This window comes from Triturus cristatus, chromosome 9 (assembly GCF_964204655.1).
Source record: "Triturus cristatus chromosome 9, aTriCri1.1, whole genome shotgun sequence".
Lineage (NCBI taxonomy): Eukaryota > Metazoa > Chordata > Amphibia > Caudata > Salamandridae > Triturus > Triturus cristatus.
Window position 1 is genome coordinate 1244386795 of NC_140592.1, and position 22132 is coordinate 1244408926.

A 22132-nucleotide genomic window follows, 5' to 3' on the forward strand; every position below is an offset into this window, starting at 1 on the left:
GTGGGTGCAGTCTGTACTTGTCATAGATGTCCTCTTCAGTGTGCTGGAACAGAGTGATGCGCAGCCTGAATATACGTTCCTGTCTCATTCTCCTCTGAGCAGGGCCCGAATACGCAGCCTCCTGGCTATCACTAACATTGCTGCCATTGTGGGTGGGTCTGCACATCCAAGCATGATGTCAGTGTGCACTCTGTGGGTTGTGCTATGGTGAATGCATCTATACACCCCAAAGGATTTGTGGACTGTCTCCTCAACAATGACTTACTATAGCAGCAGTCTTTCCACTTCTCTATTGGCTTAGGTCACCATGGAGTGATATTCTATGTTCGATTGCCAAGGAGAGTAAATAGTTCCTCAACACCATACTTTGAAAAGGAAGCCTAATATCGCTCTTAAGAGTTTTGGGGACACTAAAAATGGCAAAGATGTCGAGACATCTCCTAGGGTAGTCAAATGATGTCACCTGTGTGATCTCAACAATTGGAAACTTGGAGAAACTGTCTGAGATAACTAGCATGTGCTGACCATTCGGTAAACTCCCAAAGTCTATGCTGATGTCGCACCATGGCCCTTCTTTCGGGCTGTCAATCGAGATCAGAGGAGGTTTGTCTGGTAGTTTGCTGTCTTGGCACCAGGGACACTTTGCGACCATGTCATTGACTTCAGTGTCCAGTATAGGAACTATGCTTTCTGCCTCAGTCACGGCTTGGTCTTCATGCCCCTTTGGTGGCTGGTGTGTGCAAGAGACAGCATCTTTGGTCACAGTGACTGGGGAATGATGATTCTGTGTCCTCGCTGGAGGAGGCCTGGTGAAGTGATGCTGAGCTTGTGGTGGACATTCCAGAGGGCAGATAGGTCTAGCTGGGTGGCAACGTCTTGCTTCCTAAGGTCCTGGTGGAAATTCTTCCATCTTCCCAGAGGTGGTAACCTCCGTGGCTTTTGGAGTGCATGATCTCATAAGGTGACATCTGCAATGTTTTGAAGAGATTCTTTGTTACCGCAGGCAAGCACTGCCAGCCAGCAGGTGTATTTGTCTGCTTCGAGCGTGTGGGTAGTTGGGCTCTTCTCTGCCTGTCGAGCACGTCTGAAGAGGAAATCGGCCGGGTTGCCACAGTCAGGTTTGTATATCTCCATAAGTTGATACTTTTGAAGCTGCAGGGCCCATTTCTCGATCCTGGGTGGTGGGTGTGGGGCAGTCCTAGAAAACAGAGACAGCAGAAAGTTTTTGTCTGTACAAATAAAGGTGGACGTAATGACAGCCCCATTTTAGGGCAAGGGCTTCTTTTTCAATGTGTGCATAGTGCTTTTCAGTCTTCATGAGAGCTCTAATGGCATAGGTGATAAGGGCCCAGCAATTGTCTCTGGTGTGTTGCATGATTACAGCTTCCAGAACAATGGGGCTGGCTTCAACCAGTGGCTCTGAGTCTTTGGTGGGGTTGAAGTATGCCATAACTGCGTCCTGGAGGAGTTCCTTCTTTATAGCTTGGAAAGTATTTTTTTCTGCCAGACCCATGGTGCTGCTGCTCTAATGAGGTGTCTCAGCTGGCCTGGTAATGATGTCAGGTTGGGGATGAATCTCCCACAGTTGGTCATGAGTCCTAAGAAGGTTTATACCTCCGCTTATAACGACGGGGTTGCTGCCTTCTTAATGTTGACACATTTGGATGGGTCGACCTTGATGCCATCTTTGGAGAAGATGTAGTTGAAGAATCCCATCTCCTGTTGAAAGAACTGGAATTTTGGCCGGATGAGGGTAAGGCCGGCGGACTAGATCCTGGGGAGGGCAGCATGCAGGCACCATCGGTGGCTGTCAAGAGTGGGCACATAAATGAGGATGTCATCGCTAACATTGATGACACACTCCATGCCTGTTACGACTTCGTGGCTGGCATTCTAGAATACTTCTGCAGCCAAGGATTGCAACAACTCATCACTACCCCTACCCACATGGCAGGACACTCCCTTGACCCCATCTTTGCAGGAGGCAACAACGTCCACTTCAGCCACACCATGCAACCCATCTGGATGGACCACTACTGCGTTCACTTCCAAGTCAAAAAACCCTCCGCACCCAAACTGGCACCCCACCCACAGGGAAGGAACTGAAGCAAGATCACCGAGGAGCACTTCAACGCCACCCTGAATCGCAAAGCCCCCCCACCACAACCAATGCCAACTCTGCAGCCAAAGAACTTCACAGATGGCTTACCAACTGTGCAGATGAGCTCGCTCCCCTCTGCAATCCCAACAGACATTGACCCAGGAAGCCCTCCTGGTTCACCACCGACCTCCAAGAAGCGATACGCACCTGCAGATGTCCCGAGAAGAACTGGAGATACAGCAAAACTTCGGAAGACCACTCCCCTTACAAGAACCCCATGACAGAATACCACCAACTCATCAGATCCAAAAGAGGACCTTCATCCGTAACAAAATCCACGCCAACACCATCAACTCCAAGGAAATCTTCAACATCATCCAGGAATTCACTAAACCACCCAGCAAAGCCACGGACATCACACCCTCCCAGAACCTCTGCAACAACCTTGGCTCTTACTTCCACCTGAAAATAATATTCCACTACGACAACTTCGACAAACAGACACAGGACACCAAACCCACTCTGCCCTCCAGCAACAAAAGTCAGCCTACCATTTCCTCCTGGACCCTAGTCACCACCAAAGACACTGCATCAACCATGAAAGGCATTCACTCAGGAGCTCCCACGGAACCCTGCCCTCCGCACATCTTCCATAGAGCTGCTGCCGCCATCGCCCTGGAGCTACGGTGCACCATCAACCCCTCCCTCGAAGCCAGCACATTCCCGATGACAGGAAACTTGCAGAAGTCAAGCCCCTCCTCGAGAAGCCCTCAGCAGATCCAACAGACCCCAAGAACGTCCGACTCATCTCTCTCCTCCCCTTCGCAGCCAAAGTCACAGAAAAGATCGTCAACGTCCAACTAACGAAATTCATAGAAGAGAACTCCATCCTCGACCTCTCCTAATCCGGATTCCGCAGCAACCACAGCACCAAGACCACCCTACTTGCCACCACAGATGATATCTGCATGCTCCTCGACCAAGGACACACCACAGCCCTGATCCTGCTGGACCTCTCGGCAGCCTTCGACACTGTCTCCCACTGCACTTTCACCGCCAGACTCCATGACGCCGGCATACAGGGGACAGCGCTTGACTGGCTCTGCTCCTTCCTCACAGCAGAACCCAAAGAATCAGACTTCCTCCCTTTCACTCCGAATCCACAGAGATCAGTTGCGGAGTACCCCAAGGATCATCGCTCAGCCCCACGCTCTTCAACATCTATATGGTCCCCCTCCCTGCCATCGTCAGACAGCATGGACTCAGCATAGTATCCTACACCGACGACACCAAGCTCATCCTCTCCCTCACCAAGGACCCCCTCACCTCCCGACTCAGCTTTCAGGAAGGAATGAAGGACGTCACAACCTGGATGAGTAGCAGCTGCCTGAAGCTCAACTCGGAGAAGACAGACGTCCTCATCCCCGGACCCTCTCCTTCTGCATGGGACAACACCTGGTGGCCCACTGCCCTCGGCAGCCCTCCCACACCCACGTACCATGCCCGGAACCTCGGCATTATACTTGACTCCTCCATCGCCATGACCCGACAGATCAACGCCATCACCTCCACCTGCTTCAACACCCTCCACATCCTTCGCAAGACCTTCAAATGAGTCCCCCGAATCAGGAAAGGCTGTCACCCACACACTCATAGCCAGCATATTAGACTATGAAAACGCCCTCTATGCCGGCATCAACAAATCCCTGCTCCACAAGCTCCATACCATTCAGAACACCACAGCCAGATTCATCCTCGACATCCCCAGACACAAACACATCACCCCACACCTACGAGACCTCTACTGGCTACCCGTCGAGAAGAGAGTAACTTTCAATATACTCACTCACGCATACAAATGCCTCCACATCATCGCACCCCAAGATCTCAATGAAAAAATTGCCTTCCACGTACCCAAGAGAAACCTCCGATCCACCGACCTTGCCCTTGCTGAAACCCTGTGCATCTGCAGAGCCAGAACAGGTGGAAGAGTCTTCTCCTACGTCGCAGCAAAGACCTGGACCGAGCTCCCGATCAACATCAGACACACACCCACTCTGCACATTTTCAGGAAGACCCTCAAGACCTGGCTCTTTGACTGACTGGAGCTGTCCTCCCCTCCCCCGCGCCTTGAGACCCTTACAGGTGAGTAGCCCGCTTCAGAATTCCCTGATTGATTGCTTGAAGGATATCCCAAAATTGAGCCAGCGGTAGCTGCGGAGGCCAATGTGAGTGGAAAATGTCATGATATATCTGCTGACCTCATGGAGCTCTAGCTAGTGGTAGCCTGAGTTTCGATCTAGTTTGGAGAACTAGTTTGATCTGTTGATGTCAGCTATGAGGCCATCAATGGTGGGCAATACGTGCTGTTCTCTTTTAATCCCTGTGTTGGACAGCCACTTATCTATGCAAATCTGGATGCAGCCTGATTGCTTTGGCTTGATGGCGATAACCATGAGAGAGTCTAGAGACCTTTTCAATGACCCCGGCTTCTTTCAGTTTCTGGAGCTCAGCTTTCACGGCTGCTCAGAAATGGAAAAGGCTCATGCAGTGTCGGAATGCAACTGGGCGAATGGAGGGGTCGATGTGAAGCGTTACGGGTGGACCCTTCAGGCAGTCTTGGCCAGTGAACAGGTGTGGAATCTTGAGTAGGAGTCTGTCTACATCACCTGAGAGGTCGCTCTGGGTCACAGCGAAATGGATAGTCGAAGACGTTCAGCCATGTCACAACTGATGAGTGTTTCTGAGTCAGTACAGGTGACGACAAATTTGGCATGGCATGAGTGAGCACCATATGATACTACACATGTGAAGACGCTGGTCAATGGTATGGGGGTCGTGCTCCTGTAGGGGAATATCTGTAATGCCGTGGACTGTAGGTCAGGCCGTGGAGTTAGGGTGCAGAAGTGTCATCGTCTGGTAATGTTCACAAAGAAACCTGTGTTGATGAGGGAGGTGGTCGTGTGTCATTGATGAGGACATGGCAGGTAAGGCAGACTCAGCTTGGAGGTTGGCTTGGTATCAGAGCAAAAGAGATGAGGAGAATGTCATCCTCATCCTTACCTCTGACATCATCCTGGTCTGATCCGGACTTAGGTAACCCACTCCTAAGAGCGGGAGCTGGGTCATGTGTGACCCCATCTTTACTCCTTGTGGGTGTTATGTTATGTTTTGTTAGCTTGGATTTGTATAGCGCATAATCACCGGCAGGTCTCTTAGCGCTTTGAGAAGGTAAACACACCCACTAGCAGTTACAAACGCAGCACTTGGAGGGGTTTTATGCTGTGTCCAGAGCCTCCCTAAACAGAGGAGTCTTGAGTTGTTTCCTGAAAGGGGGAAGTACGGATTCCTTGCGAAGATTCTCGGGCAGATGGTTCCATAGTTGGGGAATTAAAACTGAAAAGGCTCTACCACCATTAGATGTGGTTTTGAACCGGGTATGGACCAGGAGGCCTGCCTCGGACGACTGAAGTTACGTCCTGGCACGTAGTGCCCTAGGCTCTCCTTGATGTAAACTGGGGCCTGGGCGTGAACATCTTTGTGGGCGATGCAGAGGCCTTTGAACTTAGCTCTCTGTTTAATGGGGAGCCAGTGCAGCTGTTGCAGCAGAGGGGTAGCGCGAGCTCATCTGGGAAGCCTGAAGATCAGCCTAGCTCAGCAGCGGTGCGTCCATTGGGGCGCAGGGGCGGAGCCCCACTTACCACGCGAACGCACGCACGCAAAAAGCAAATTGCAATGCCATGATATTATTTATTGCGTCGGACTCGGACATGATGAAGGGGGTGGGGCCGGGGGCGAGCACTGACACAGTTGACAGACAGCCGGCTCGCAATTTATTTGCGCATGCTCGAGTTTGTCTCACGACAAGCACGAGCATGCGCATTTGCCGCACTGTCTGCCACTGAGTACTACTGAGAGGAGGGGGCCGAGAGGCCGAGGGTTGCATCATACAGCAGCCCCGTCTCTCGGTATCCGGGCGAGCCCTATCCGTGCTCTTTCGCCAATCCAGGGCAGGCGCTGCTAATGCAGCGTCTCTGGATTGGCTGAGAGCCTGATACAGCCTCTCAGACCCCCTACGAGTAACTGCATTGGGTGCCGCGCAACTATGGCCAATCACTGTGGCTTATGTCTGAACACAGTGACAGTGATTGGCCATGAGGTGCGCACTCTATGCAGTCTGTGTCGCGTCATCACGCACGCGGTGGTGCCACACTGTCTGCATAACCTCGTGGCGGCGGTGCGTACAGGACCCGTTGTGTGACTCGTGTGCTGTCGAGACAATTCTTGTGTACCAGTACTCTACTCTACTCTGTTGTCCCTGTCCCTGACTTGTCCATTGTGGTGAGTACTGCAGTCTGCGACTGCACAGCTCATTATCATTGATTTTGGAGGAGGCAGCCCCTTCCCTGTTTTAGCGCCCTGTATTGAAAAGTCGCACCCCTGCCCCAGCCTGCCCCTGGCTTGTAAGCACCAGAGGTGCAGACATGGCCCCCAGGGATGACCCGAGCGTGGCTTCCTAGTCCTACAATCTCCTTCACATTTCGCACCTCCCTTCCCTCAAAAATGTTGAATATTCATTGTCAATGAGCCCGGGGTTGTCAGACAGTGGCAGGCCGGGTTTTGTCACACTTCCTAATCCAGAGTGCACTTTACCAGACACATGACCGGGCGGGATGGGGCTGTTTGTTTTTCAGGCCACATGCGCGTTGTTAGTAACACCCCGTCTGGTCTATTGTTAATGTACTGTCATGTTGAGGCTGGCTGTGAAGGCGCCTTTGCACCTGTATCGGCAAATGTATTTACTGTTCATAAGAAGAGAGGAGGGCCAGGATGTGAAGTGACAGCTTTTGTGAATGGGGCCTCCAGCGCATCCGATTCACGCGCATCCTTTGACGTGTCAGGCGTTACTGTAATTCCCCCTTTTTTGAGTACGTAGGCATTCCGATGATTCGATCTGGCCCATTCCCGATTCCCATATACATGCCTTGCCAATGCCAGCATTAAGAGCAAAGCGGGAGATTGGGGCCTTGAATCGGGTTAGGGTTACTGACTGTGATGTGTGTGTGGGCTTTCTTTGTAAGTGTGCACTGCTGCAGCAGGATCGGATCGGATCGGACACATTTGAAACAGCGAGCATCCATTCATATATCATAGAGTTGCTTGTTGTGTAACTTGTGTCACACCGTGTGACACAACAAGCAAATCTGTCGATTTCTTACTTAACAAATGGTCACTTAAAATGTTTATTAAAGGGAAAGAAACAGCACTGACTGCCACTGACGGATGCGAGGAAGTAAAAACGATTTTTTTCTGTCCTTTCACATCCGTTTCCTGAAAATGTCTATTCCCTGTTCATTTCAAGAGTGGTAACTCCTTAATTATCTTCAGAGAGTTTACACATTTGAACTCCTCTTCTATGAGCTCTTGTCTTAACAATGTTCTCTAGAAGAACGAATAATTTTTTAAAGAATGTGCAGCGCAATTCAGAATTGTGCACGAAAAAGATGCAAAACCTAACAATTAGGATTTTTTATGAGGGTTGAAATCGGATATGTAATTACCAAAGTGGAAGGCCAATTATCGCATTACTGTGCACCTTACACTTCCCAACAACGCAGGTAAGGGAAACGGATTTGACTATAATCTGCAGAAAAAGGTATTCGTAATGAGTCTTCCCTCATTCGTTTACTTTCCTCACTCTAAAATGAAAACACATTTTCAATGTTTAAAATGTATTATTTATCATGTAGATAAGTCAAGATCAATGCACAATTCGTTTTTTAAATGAGAGAGGTTCTAGACTATAGAGCGGCCGAAACTAACGTACATTAGTCTCACATGTCATTTATTTAACTTGAACTGGCTGTCTGAACTCCTGTGACACTCACTTTATATTAGTATTTTATTACTTTATCCACCTTGGCATACCCATCTTCACACCCTTCCTCAATAACCTAACACCCTTTCGCATTCTACACCTGATAGACCTGTAGTACCTACTAGTCCCTTCTCACCTATATCAACTGACCGCACATCTTACCCCTCCCCTTCCAGATAACCTCCTGATCCATTGGTCCCCCTGCCCACTGATCCTTACAATTTACTCACCTGCTCCCACATCCCCGTACCCCTCCGCTAATATACCCAGACCCATCGTGCAACCCCTCCTCGTCTTTCATTGCAACCTCCCCCTACCCAAGAACACACCTGCCACCTCAATATATTATGCAGTATTTATTTTACAGATTATTTATTTTTGGTGCTTTTTCTATACAAGGTATTTCCAAGTTGTCAGACGGTGTCTTCCAGAACAGCAATGCCACAGCACATGCCTCACACAAAATCCGACCCAAGCCAGCATGTCACAAGCTCAGTAAAAGACATAGTCATTTATAACGCTAGTTTGCTGCGCGCTCACTTTAGGCAGAAAGGCAATTAGTCGAAGATCACACATCGCCAATTTCGAGTAAATAGCACTTAATGAAAGCAGGCATGTTTTCGTGTCCATAGCAAACTCCCATCAATGTCTTTAGCCCCTCGCTGACATTGCTTGTGTACGCTGCGCCATCCCTCTGTTTCCCATGTCACAAGCAACCTCAAGTTTCCCTGCAGCTTTGTAACCTGCTGGCACCCCCACCTCCATGAAGCTAAACTCAGCTGGTAAACACATCAAGCCTTTATCAATGAGCTGATTTTTTTTCATGTAAATGCCCATCCAGGGGCTTATTACGGAAGCTTTCCACCAGGGCAAATCTGTTTTGCTCCTTGTGCAGCATAAACCTACCCGATGGCAAGGTTGCCCAGTGAGTTAATACTTCTGGAAACCCTGACATCGCACCCATGTCAGTAAAATGTTTATTATTAAATGTTATTTTCAGCACTTTTGAATCATTACCATTTGCAAACAGGAAGAGACTGCTCAGTTCAATATCTCCCAAACGTGAACAAACGCTTCTCTCAAAAGCAATTCAAGTGGGCATAGTATTAATCGGGTTACTGTCGTCATGTGTGGGCTAAGGGCTTTGTAATTGTGCTGCGCAGGATCGGACATTTGAAACGCAAATGCACGTTTGGTTTTCGTACATGCCAACATTTGAGAAGAGCAAAGTGGGAGATTGTAAAAAAAAAAATCGGGAGAATGGGGCCTTGAATCGGGTTACTGTCATGTGTGGGCTGCAGCAGGATTGGACATTTGAAACGCAAGTTCACGTGTTTTTTTTATCACCTTTCAGAAACATGGAGCGCAATGGCAGGCAGAGAGAGAGGGGGATGCAAGAGTTGTGCTGAGATAACGCTTGCACTTCTAAACGTGTCTTTAGTAGAAACGTTTGAATTTAAAATTTTGATCTATTATATTCCATAAAGATACTGAAAGCTAAAAATCATATCATTATTACATTTAAATGTAAGCAGGTTCCAATGGATAATTTTAACGTAGCAGACTAAAAAAAGTCTGGTTTCCCCGAACATCAAACAAAATAAATATTTTAAGAACACTGTAGTTATTTTATGTTAACTTGAAGAACTGACGCTGGTAAAATTCATTGGGATTACTTGTATTTTAAAAGCAATGCTTGTCTAGTTACAGCACGTTATTTTTATTTTCAGCACCTTCTAAAGCTTGACAACCCTTACCAAATTTTTGGTCATATTTCCGGCGAAGAACAAGACCTCCTTTGCTGCTCTTTCACCCCGGCTACGACCCAGCAAACACCAGAGTTAAAGGTAAGGAAACTGATGCTATTTTTTTTTTAGATTGGAGTTAGAGGTATGTGTGTGGTCATTGTACATGGTGGTTGGGGTAGGCACACATTCTGAACATTGTACCCTCAGTGGATGGAATTTACTAACACCCTTAGCCCTGTGATTTGGGCAATAACGGTTGTTAACAGCACTATCTATCCCTTGCCTTGTTCAAAGCCCTCAAGCAGTGTCTGTTTCAGTGCCTTCAGCAATCACTATGGCACACAGAGGCAGCAGACAGTAAGGCTGTATTTTTAGCAGTCATGTTGTGCAAAGGGGGGCTGTTGGAGATTTATTGCGATACTGCACAAGATATATGTATTTATACTGCAATTTTATATTATTGCACCGCACCTTATATGTTGTACTTTGATTATTGGCAGGTTTCTTTAATATATATTGGTAAGGCCAGCATCGTCATCATGAATACAGTACAAGAGCTGATTACAAGGTCATTCCAGGCACGGCCACTTCAAGAGAAAATAGATTTAAAGCAATTGGGACCTCATCGGCCTGACCTAAAACTACAGCAAACTTCCCAGGACAGAGGAAAAATGTCCACACGTACATTCTCAAACGCCTGGTACACAAAAGCTGATTGGCTTACAGGGTGCCCTTTAAGAAATTCTCTGTTCTGCTTCCCCTGCTTGCTGTTTGGTGGTGAGTTTTCTTGGACAAATCAAGGAGTAACAGACTTGAAGCATTTGTCTGAAAAAATAAAGAAGCATTCACGCACAAGAAAGCATATGGAAAACCTGACTAGACTGGGAATGTTGGGGGAAGATGCTCCGATTGAGCAGCAGATAAGTGATGCATACCGCAAAGCAATACAGAAACACAATGAAACAGTTGATAGGAACAGACAGATTCTATCCAAAATAATTGATTGCATTCGTTTCTGTGGTGCTTTTGAACTGGCATTGCGAGGCCATGATGAATCGGAAGGTTCCCCAAATCCTGGAATATTCAAAGGCCTTGTGGATTTAATAGCAAGCATAGACAAGGATATGGAAGCACATTTAGCACGTGCTACAGTCTTTAAGGGCACCTCTAAAACAATACAAAATGAACTTCTTGAGTGTATGCTCGAAATCATGAGAAGCCATATTGTGCAAGAATTGCAAAACACAGACTTTGTGGCTATTCAGGCTGATGACACCACAAACACAGACTTTGTGGCTATTCAGGCTGATGACACCACTGATGTGGCCACTAAAACATAGTCCGTATTAGTGTTTCGATACATTGACAATGACAGACAAGTTGTGGAGAGGTTCTATGGTTTCACACATTTAAGAGACTCTAGTGCAGAAACCATTACTGCAGCTATACTGCGTCAACTGAGCTTAATTTTTCCAGAGCTGCCTCAAAAAAAAAAACTTATTGCGCAAAGCTATGATGGTGCGTCCGTAATGAGTGGAAGCCTTAGTGGAGTACAAAAGAGAATTCGAGATGTGTACCCTAATGCTCATTATGTGCACTGTTACGCTCACCAACTTAATCTTATTATGCAACAGGCAGTATCAAAGATCACCGAGACACGGATTTTCTTTCAGGATATAGGAGGCATGGCAGCATTCTTCTCGCGTTCCCCCAAAAGAACAGAAGCACTTCATGACATTGTAGACAAAAGCGTTCCAAGGGGATCCTCAACTCGTTGGAACTTTAACATCCGTACAGTCAACCTAATCTATGAACATAGAGAGGACCTTCTGAAATGTTTTGAAGCCATAGAAGCCAATGATGAGTTTGATTACAAAAGTCAGATTGAAGCCCATGGCTTTGGTAGAACACTACAAGACAGAGAGTTTCAGTTCTTACTGTATTTATTTCATGATATAATGCTAGCTGTCGACCTGTTATACAATCAGTTACAAGCACGAGAGATAGATACTGTCAAAGTGCAAGTATATACTACTATGTTTGTACAAAGCATAAGCAAAGTGAGAGATGGGGTTGACAATTTAGACAGCAAACTGCCAGAGAAATCTTTTTTCACAAACCACAGGAAAAACATCACCACTATGGTCCGAATTGCAAAGGAGATCTGTGACATTGTAATTGTGCAGGCACGAGAGCGTTTTTCTTTCACTAAACATTTGGTGAGTGCCACATTATTGCAAAGTCAACAGTTTGCCAAATATGATGAATCCTTCCCGGAGCGTGCTCTGAATGAGGCTGTGGGAGCTTATCCTATGCTCAATAAAGAAGAGCTGAGAACTGAGTTGACTGTACTGTACGGAATGCCTGTGTACCGGAAGGCCACAAGTGCCTTGTCTTTGCTGGCTTTAATCCATAAACTTAACATGGAAAAGTCACTTGGAGAGACAGTGGCTTTACTTAAAATTGTCATAACCACTCCTATGACAACAGTCGAGGCAGAACGATGTTTTTCAGCCTTAAAGAGGATTAAGACATTCCTGAGAAACACCATGCTTGAGGAAAGACTCAATGCTTTGGCAATGCTCTCTGTAGAGAGCAAGCTAGTTCAGAAAATCCCGGACTTTAACACTAAAGTTATTGAAAAGTTTGCTGCTCTTAGAGAGAGACGTGCTGATTTCATTTACAAAAAGTAAACAATGTTGAATGCTGCTACTTTGCAACCAGTTTAGTTTGTTAAATAAAAAACATCTGTGAGTGAGGTACTCAGAAATGCATTGTATCTCGAAGTCTGTTATGAAGCTCTGTGGTTATACACTGAATAAGCAGCTACCTATGTTATATGACATCTCTTTATTATGTTATAACTGCACTTTCACAATTGCTTTATTAACCTTCCTGCTTTCTCAAATTTGCTTGAAAATGCACCATTTCTCTTCTCTTTTTTCAAAATTTTCTCGGGGGGAGAACCCCCCCGAACCCTCCTTATAGGGGTTCGGGCTCGCTCGCTACGCTCGCTCGCTACGCTCGCTCGCTACGGTGAAGTATACCAATCATTTTACGCCCACCACTTTAAAATGTCACCAGCCGCCCCTGGCCTAGCTGCATCATTCATGGTCACCTGCAGCTTTTTGATAAGTTTCTCTGGGAGACCAATATATATGGCATTGCCATAATCCAGTCTGGACACGATCATAGCCGACACGACCATCTGTGTGGCTGATGAAAGGAGCGGGGCAATTCTCCGCAGCTGTCTCAATAAGCTCACACATGTTCCGACCACGGCAGAGACTTGATTAGCCATAGAGAGGTTGGCATCAATCTTGCTGCTGAAGCTTTTTACAACCGGAACTGGCGTGGGGGTTGTGCTCAGCTCTTGTGGTGTACTGCAGCCTCAAGTAGTGAAAGACCAGCACCCCCTCTGCAGACATTTGTGAAATGCTTTGGCTGGAGGCACGCAAAGCAGGTCTTGACCCTGGCCAGGCAGTCATTGAGAGGATGGGGTTAGAGACCTCTGTAGCCTTCCATTGGTCTTCCAGACAGTCTTTACCTGACCTCTGACCCTCGGTCTAGGTACACTCTCTCCCGGCAGCTCCACTGTGCCGTCTCTTGCCTCCAGACCCCAACCTCCTCCTTCGGAGTTTCGAGGCTGCTGCCCGCTCCAACTGGGACGAGACTGCCTGCCACCACCGTAATCTTTCTCAGCCGTATTTTTCTTAATTTTTCCCTGTTTTGCCACTGTTATTGTGCCCATTTGTGTCTTGCTCCAATTCCACCACTGTTTTTATTTTCGCGTGCCTGCCTGTTCCTTTCACCTTTTGCCCCTGTGGCCCCTCCCCCCAGAATTCCCCTGCTCCCACCTCCCAGCCTCTCCTCCCTCCCACTTCGCCTACTTAATGGCGGCCACCGGTGCACCAAAGGCAAGCCCATCTGCGCCCGTCCGCAACCCGACCGCGGCTAGCTCCGGGAACCCGGGACCTCCCACTACCCAACGCTATGACACCATCACACTCCTTGCACTCAACCCTGGAAGACTTAGAGAATGCCAAAAGGCCTCGCCGAACATGACCCACGGCCAGTTCTCCTGCCTCCACTGCTGCCAGACCCTCACCGCCACCCCGGCATCCAACACCGCTGACACCCTAAAATGCATCCTCCTCAATGTACGCTCCGTACACAAACACGCCATGGAAATCTGGAACCTACTTGACTCTCTCTCACCCGACATCGCCTTCTTCACAGAGACCTGGAACAATGCATCCTCCGCCCCCGACATCAGCACCGCCATCCCAGACGGATACAAGATCCAGAGGAAAGACCGCCCCAACTACCCAGGAGGAGGCTCGCCATCGCACGCAAGAGCACCCTCTGCCTCACAACCTCCGGCAAAACCTTCCCCTCTGATGAACACCTGCACTGCCAGATCCAGACCACCCCCAAAGCCACACTACGAGGAACCCTCGTCTACAGACCCCCGGCCCCGAGCACCCTTCGCCACCACCATCACCAACTTCATCGCACCCCACACCATCGCCTCAACAAACTACATACTCATTGGAGACCTGAACTTCCACCTCGATAACCCCAGAGACCCCAACTCCACTATCCTTTGTGACAATCTCGCCAGCATCGGACTTAAACAACTCGTCAACACACTGACCCACAGAGCAGGACACACCCTCGACCCCATCTAAGCGGCAGGAAACAGCATCCAATTCAGCAACACAACGCAGCCGCCATGGACCGACCACCATTGCGTACACTTCGCCATCAACAAACCCAAGGCACCCAAACCAGCCCCATGCCCACAATGAAGGAACTGGAGCAAGGTTACCAATGAGCAACTTAACTCCACCCTCACCCGAGACAACCACACCTGGGCACCCGACACAAACGACGCAGCCAGAGAACTCCACACCTGAATCTCCAACTGCGCAGATGACAGACAACACCCCAGGAAAGCCACCTGGTTCACCACCCCTCTCCAAGAAGCCAGACGCACCTGCAGACGCCTGGAGAAAAACTGACGAAACATCAAGACAACCAAAAACCACACCACCTACAAGGACGCAGTGACGGACTACCACAACCAGATCAGAGCCACCAAGAGGAACTTCATCCACAACAAAATCCTGGCCAACTCCACCAACTCCAAGGAACTCTTCAGTGTCATTCAAGAATTCACCAACCAACGCAGCAAAGTCACAGACATCACCCTATCCCAAGACATCTGCGACAAGCTTGGAATCTATTTCCACCTCAAGATCAAAAACCTCTACGACAACTTCATCGACTATCCACCAGGTGCCACAGACGGCCGCCGCCCCCCAGAAACACCAGCCAGCCCACCATCTCCAACTGTACACCAATCACGGCCGAAGGCACCCAAACCAGCCCCACGCCCACAATGAAGGAACTGGAGCAAGGTTACCAATGAGCAACTTAACTCCACCCTCACCCGAGACAACCACACCTGGGCACCCGACACAAACGACACAGCCAGAGAACTCCACACCTGAATCTCCAACTGCGCAGATGACAGACAACACCCCAGGAAAGCCACCTGGTTCACCACCCCTCTCCAAGAAGCCAGACGCACCTGCAGACGCCTGGAGAAAAACTTACGAAACATCAAGACAACCAAAAACCACACCACCTACAAGGACGCAGTGACGGACTACCACAACCAGATCAGAGCCACCAAGAGGAACTTCATCCACAACAAAATCCTGGCCAACTCCACCAACTCCAAGGAACTCTTCAGTGTCATTCAAGAATTCACCAACCAACGCAGCAAAGTCACAGACATCACCCTATCCCAAGACATCTGCGACAAGCTTGGAATCTATTTCCACCTCAAGTTCAAAAACCTCTACGACAACTTCATCGACTATCCACCAGGTGCCACAGACGGCCGCCGCCCCCCAGAAACACCAGCCAGCCCACCATCTCCAACTGTACACCAATCACGGCCGAAGGCACTGCCTCGACCATGAAAAGCATCCACTCGGGGGGCCCCCACCGACCCTTGCCCCCTCACATCTACCACAGAGCCATGGCCGCCATGGCACCCGAACTACAATGCACCATCAACACCACCTTCAAAACAGGCTCCTTCCCAGATGACTGGAAGCGCACACAAGTCAGACCCCTGCTCAAGAAGCCCACAGCTCACCCCACCGACCTCAAGATCTATCGGCCCATCTCACTCCTCCCCTTCGCAGCCAAAGTTGCAGAGAAAACAGTCAACAGGAAACTGACACAATTCATTGAAGAGAACGTCATCCTCGACCCGTTCCAATTTGGATTCCGAAGCAACCACAGAACAGAGACCACCCTGCTCACCGCCACAGACGACATCCGCACCCTCCTGGACCAAGGCTGCTCCGCAGCCCTCGACTTGTCAGCGGCCTTCAACACCGTCTCCCACCTCAAACTAGTCACCAGACTACAAGACACAGGCATACAAGGAACAGCCCTGGACTGGATCCGATCATTCCTCACCGGAAGAAGCCAAAAGATCAGACTCCCACCCTTCCTCTCCGACCCCACGAAAATGACCTGCGGAGTCCCACAGGGTTCATCACTGAGCCCCACCCTCTTCAACATCTACATGGCCCCCTCGCAGCCATCGTCCGGCAACACGGCCTCAACATCGTATCCTACGCCGACGACACCCAGCTCATCCTCTCCCTCACCAAAGACCCCACCGTTGCCAAACTCAACTTCCAGAAAGGAATGCAAGACGTAGCAGTCTGGATGACCAACAGCTACCTGAAGCTCAACACCGAGAAGACAGAGGTCCTTGTCCTTGGTACCACCCCTTCTGCATAGGACAGCACCAGGTGGCCAACTGCCCTTGGAAGCCTGCCTACTGCCTCAGACCACGCCAAGAACCTCGGCATCGTACTCGACTCATCACTCACCATGAACCGACAAGTCAATGCTGTCACCTGCAGCTGCTTCAACACCCTCCGCATCCTCTGCAAGACCTTCAAGTGGATCCCCCCTGAGTCAAGTAACACAGTCACCCACGCACTCATCACTAGCAGACTAGACTATGGAAACGCACTCCACGCCGGCATCAACAAGTCCCTATCCCGCAAACTCCAGACAATACAAAACACGGCTGCCAGACTCGTCCTCAGCATCCCCTGACATGAACACATCAGCCAACACCTACGAAGTCTCCACTGGCTCCCTGTGGAGAAAAGAGTCACTTTCAAAATCCTCACACGCGCCTACAAATGCCTACACAACAACAGACCCAAATACCTCAACGACAGAATCAACTTCCACGTACCCAAAAGAAACCTCCGATCTTCCAACCTCGCACTGTCCAAAACCCCGCGCATCCACAGAGCAAGAGCAGGCGGAAGATCCTTCTCTCACATTGCAGCCAAGACCTGGAACGAGCTACTGGCAGGCATCAGACGTACCCCCTCCCTGGACACCTTCAGGAAGACCCTCAAGACCTGGCTCTTCAGCTAAACAGATCTGCAAACCCCCCCTCAGCACCGTGAGACCCTCACAGGTGAGTAGCACGCTTACAATTCCCTGATTGATTGATTGATTGACTTAGGCTCAAGACTGGGACGGTGGAGAGGGCCTCTAGTGATAGCAGCAGCAGCTTCCACTTTGATGGGCCACGGGCCTGGCTCTGGCATGGTGAAAAGCTTCTGAAACACCAGTTCTGACTGGCATGATCATTGGAGAGTTTGAGTGTGAGCATGCATGAGGATGTCATCAAGGGGCATTTTGGGCTGGCAAAGGATGTGACGTCTCAAGTTAGCCAAACGATAACAATGTGTGCACACTTCCTTCTGGGTATAATCCTCTGTGCACGTGCTTATCAGATCTCACTGGCGAGCGTAGAAGAGGTCGATGGATTTGTCCTCACTCTGGCGAGCCTGACAAAGCTTAAATCACTCAAAATCAGGGTTCATCTGAGGGTTAAAGTGTGTGCTAGGGCTCTAATAGCTCTTTCGTTTTCATTGCTGGCACCAGTGTTGGGGAAGGGTATGAAACAATTTGAAGATCTTTTCTCCAGTGTAATGCAGCAGGAGGAGTGTTTTGTCTCGCCCTCGGTTTCATTGGTGACCTCGAAATAGTTGTCATGGAAAGCCACCCAGGAGCGTCAATGAGTCATTGCAGTGGCTGTCTCGCAGGATTCACTGAAGGGAGATAGTGGGTGGGAGGTGCTACCCACCATTTGCAGGCATGAGGCATTGCAGAGGCTCAGCTTGTATGTTATCTTGGCGTTCTGCACTCATGGGAACAAGGAACAAGGAACTGAAGAGTGTGCAGCCAGGGTGAGGTGACGAACGCCTGCCCGGAAGCCAGAATGCTATTAGTGGATGCAGGAGAATTAGAACTCACTGTTTCACAAGCAGCCATTCCCACTTCAAGGGGTGGGTGTCACTGAGGCATCTGTGCCAGAGGCTCGCAGTCAAGAGTGGAACCTGTCCCGCGGTTACACATGTGCCAGCCAGTGGCGGTGCGTCCATCAAGGGCGCTGGGGCGTTGCCCCACAAGCCGCCCGCACCGGCAGCTCCCTCGGCGTCGAGAATCATGTCAGTCACAGTCAGCACATGAACTCGGACTGCCCACCCCCTTCAGATTCTGACGGGGGAGGGCGGTCCGACGTCATGCTGCTGAGTGACTGACATGCAGCAGACCAGGGGTGGCGCAGAGCGCACAGCAGGCAGCAGTGCGCATGCTGGGTGAAGGAGGCGAATTTTCGCTCCGTGCCTAGTCATGCGCACTACTGTCTGCTGTGGCTGGCGCATGCCCATTAGGAGAGCGAGGGTTGAGCAAAGGCTCAAACCTCGGTCTCCTAATGGGTAGGCGGGCGGTGAGTCACCCTGCTCTAAGCCAATGCTGGCGCTGCTTCCTTGATCAACACGGAGTGATACAGTGAATTGGAGTAAGTTTAACTCTCCTTATCACTTGGGTGAGCACTGTCACGCATTAATGTAGCGCGTGCACTCAAATATTGTACCTTTGATTATAGGTTGGGAGATAATCTTCCATCGCCGCCACATACTGGATCCTACATGGACATAAGTGTGCAATTATTGGTAAGCGACCGTCCTTGCCCCCAAAGCCCAATTCCTTTATTAATCGTTATATCACTAAGGTTACTAACGTATAGCTTAATTTGTTCAGTCCCCAGAAATACAGTCCTGAAGAGACCCGGTACCTAGAGTGGGTCCAAACGTCGTCGACAACACATATAAAAGAGACAGTTTTGACTAAGTCATTTACAAATTGTAGCGAGTCTGTCCTTATATAATTTTCCAATAACCTTTTTTTCTCTGTTCTTCACTTTTGTCATACACAAGTATTGCAATAGGTTATGGTTTTTCACTTGGGGTCACATGTCACTGTAAATATGAATTGTATATATCTGTAATCTTTGTAAATGTATTTTTGATGAAAAGTCTATGATATTAATGAACCTTAGAATAAAATAATACCTACCTCGGCTGAGGTTAGGTTGAATAAAAAGGAAATAGGCTTTTTGTGTGGGCTTATCATGAAGGTTGATTTATAATTGATTGGGTATGGTTTTTGTAAAGAAAAGTCATATTAGGTTGTGATTAATTCAGAGTGACATAATTTAGTCACATATTATTAATTATTGTTTACAAATGAGTTCCTTGTGAATATTGTTTTGTACTTGGCGCTGCTGGAGCAGCGTCAGTATTGGCTTAGAGGGGTTGCCAACCAGTGCTGTTCCTTAGAAGAGGCGCCAACGGGACCCGGCCGAGAAGCAGAGAGGCGCCGCGCGGACCTGGTCTGGTAAGCTTAGCTTTCTTTTTTAAATCTTAGAATGTTTTTCAAGATGGGTGGTAGATAATATGCATGTACAGCAGGCACACAGGAATTTTTTTACATTATTTTTGAACACCCGATTGAAAGCTGGCTTTCATGGATGCGCGCGCATCCACAGCAGCCTTCTTTGAGCTAGATTTATAAACATTTTACAAATGCATTTTCAAAAAGGCAGCCGTGTTTCTACGCGCATCCCAGAAGCCATCTGTGTTTTTTTTGTTTGTTTTTTTGATGGCCGCTGTGGATATACATGCAGCAAACCCGTTTGTAATATTTTAATAAATGCTTTTCCAAGTTGGACACTGCGGGTGCCAAAAGATTTCACTGCCCAGACCTATTTTCTTCGCCAACGCTTGTTTCTGTTTACAAAATGCACGGGTTATTGAATTCAATAAAATCAATTAAATTGAAGTGAACATGAATAGAATGACCTGCACACAATGAAGGCTAAAAGGCTCTTGACTTCAGTTAGTGCAGAAACACAAGCGGTGTTCTTTAAAAACGTACTACATTGTCTGTCTCGCTGAAAGAATACACTTGTAGCTTTTCATTGTGTATAATTAAGCACTTTTTCATCAAGCAGATGCCTCTCTTGTCACGGTAGTGAAAGCTGCTCTGCTTTCCAAGGCCAGCACTTGGGCTCCCATCACCACCCTCAAGCAAAGAATGAGGGACCGGAGAGCTGCAAAAGCGGCTTGACACGGACCGCTCTGACGTTTGGCGCTATACAAGGCGAGCTACTCGCTCATTGGTTGGCAATACGTCTGAAGATCGGCTGATTTTTGTTTTATTGCTTTTTTTTGTCTCACACACTACATTTGTCACCCTGGGGTGTTTGGGTGCTTTCTGTACTACCTGCCTCCAGCCTGGCTGTCACGTCGTGCCACAGGCTTGCGTTTCCCCTGCGTGTAAAGGTCGCCCACAGTGGCAGGGCTGGGCGCTGTCATCAGCCTGGCCATTTGGCATGTAGTGCGCCTCCCCACAAAAGCAGGGGGAGGAGAGTACATGGGCCAGTGACTAAAGTCTCGGCCGGAGAACTGGATCCCGAGTCTCACTGGCACTGCTTGATCTTGGATAACTCACCTTACCTCCGCATGCTTGATTCCTTCATTTCGCAAAGCTGGAGTTTACAAACAAAAAATCAACACTGGGTCCTGGCTCAAGAAACACTCAGTTGGACTGAGCCCAATTCACTGGAAAAACAGAACAAATAGTCCAAGCTGAGACTAACTACACCTTTCACTTTTATAGCTCCTAACATGAAAAAATAAAACATGAGAGGAGGGTTTTATGAATTTCCTTATTAATCAGAAAAAAGAGATTATTATTTATTTCACATTTCTATACAATTGTGCGCTGCAACATTACTTCATTGCGCAATTATCTTTTGTACAAAACAATATCATACATTACATTTCACAACATAACATAATAATCCTGATCCCCTAGACGAACAATACAAACCCACATACACTCTTCAGACATTCATGGCCACTATACTCTTACATACACAAAAATACACATGCACTGAAAACAAAGTCCTAATGACACCTTTGCTTTTCTGGTGGATTGACTCCCAAGCAATTTGTACAACTAAAGTATTTTGTCTTTTTGTTGAAACAATAAAGTTCCAGAGTTAGTTGATAGAAAATCACAGGACGGTGCATAAAAGGACCATACTGGTCGACACGTTTCGAACCCCTATCTTTTAGGGTTCTCTTCAGGACCAACCAATTTCTGCAATGAAAAAGATAACAGAACCGTTTTAGGTATTTTACTACAACTCAGAATTCCAAAAGAACCGCCAGAAACTGGCCTCACCCACCTTAGAAAGGTGCCTCCACAATGGAGTCTTAGCTGTCTGAAATAGGTCCGACTTGCCCCAAGCGCTGTGGAACCTAAACAAAAACCATTTCTATTATTGTTTCTTCCTCGTCACAACATACTAGACAAACAAACTGGACAGACACAAGACTGTTGCACGGATAGGGTGCTACCAGCTTACTCAACACCAAAACTAAATCCAAATCTGAACTTAATCTGAACCTACCGGAATAGGGGAAGGATGCCTTCTTTACCGGCTGACCAACGTCTTTAATGTTTCTTTGCTGAAAGCAGAAGGAAACACTCGTCCGTGATTTAAAAAAATACTCTCACAGGGCTGGACTGAGTCGCAATGCATCCCCGGAAAACAGGGGGGCTTACCTAGGTGAGTTCGCTTGTTCGTCTCACGTAGGGGAACCGCGCCGGCATCTAAAGACAAAAGGGCGGTAGAAGTCGTCAATGAAAACTCCTCCGCCTGCTGCATACAAGTTCTCAAAGTTTTCACAACCCTTCGTGACCCTTCCTTGAAAGGCTGAACGCTTACCGAGTTCCTCCTCTGGTTTCTCGTTCTCAAACGAAATTGGTTGGTCCTGAAGAGAACCCTAAAAGATAGGGGTTCGAAACGCGTCGACCAGTATGGTCCTTTTATGCACCGTCCTGTGATTTTCTATCAACTAACTCTGGAACTTTATTGTTTCAACAAAAAGACAAAATACTTTAGTTGTACAAATTGCTTGGGAGTCAATC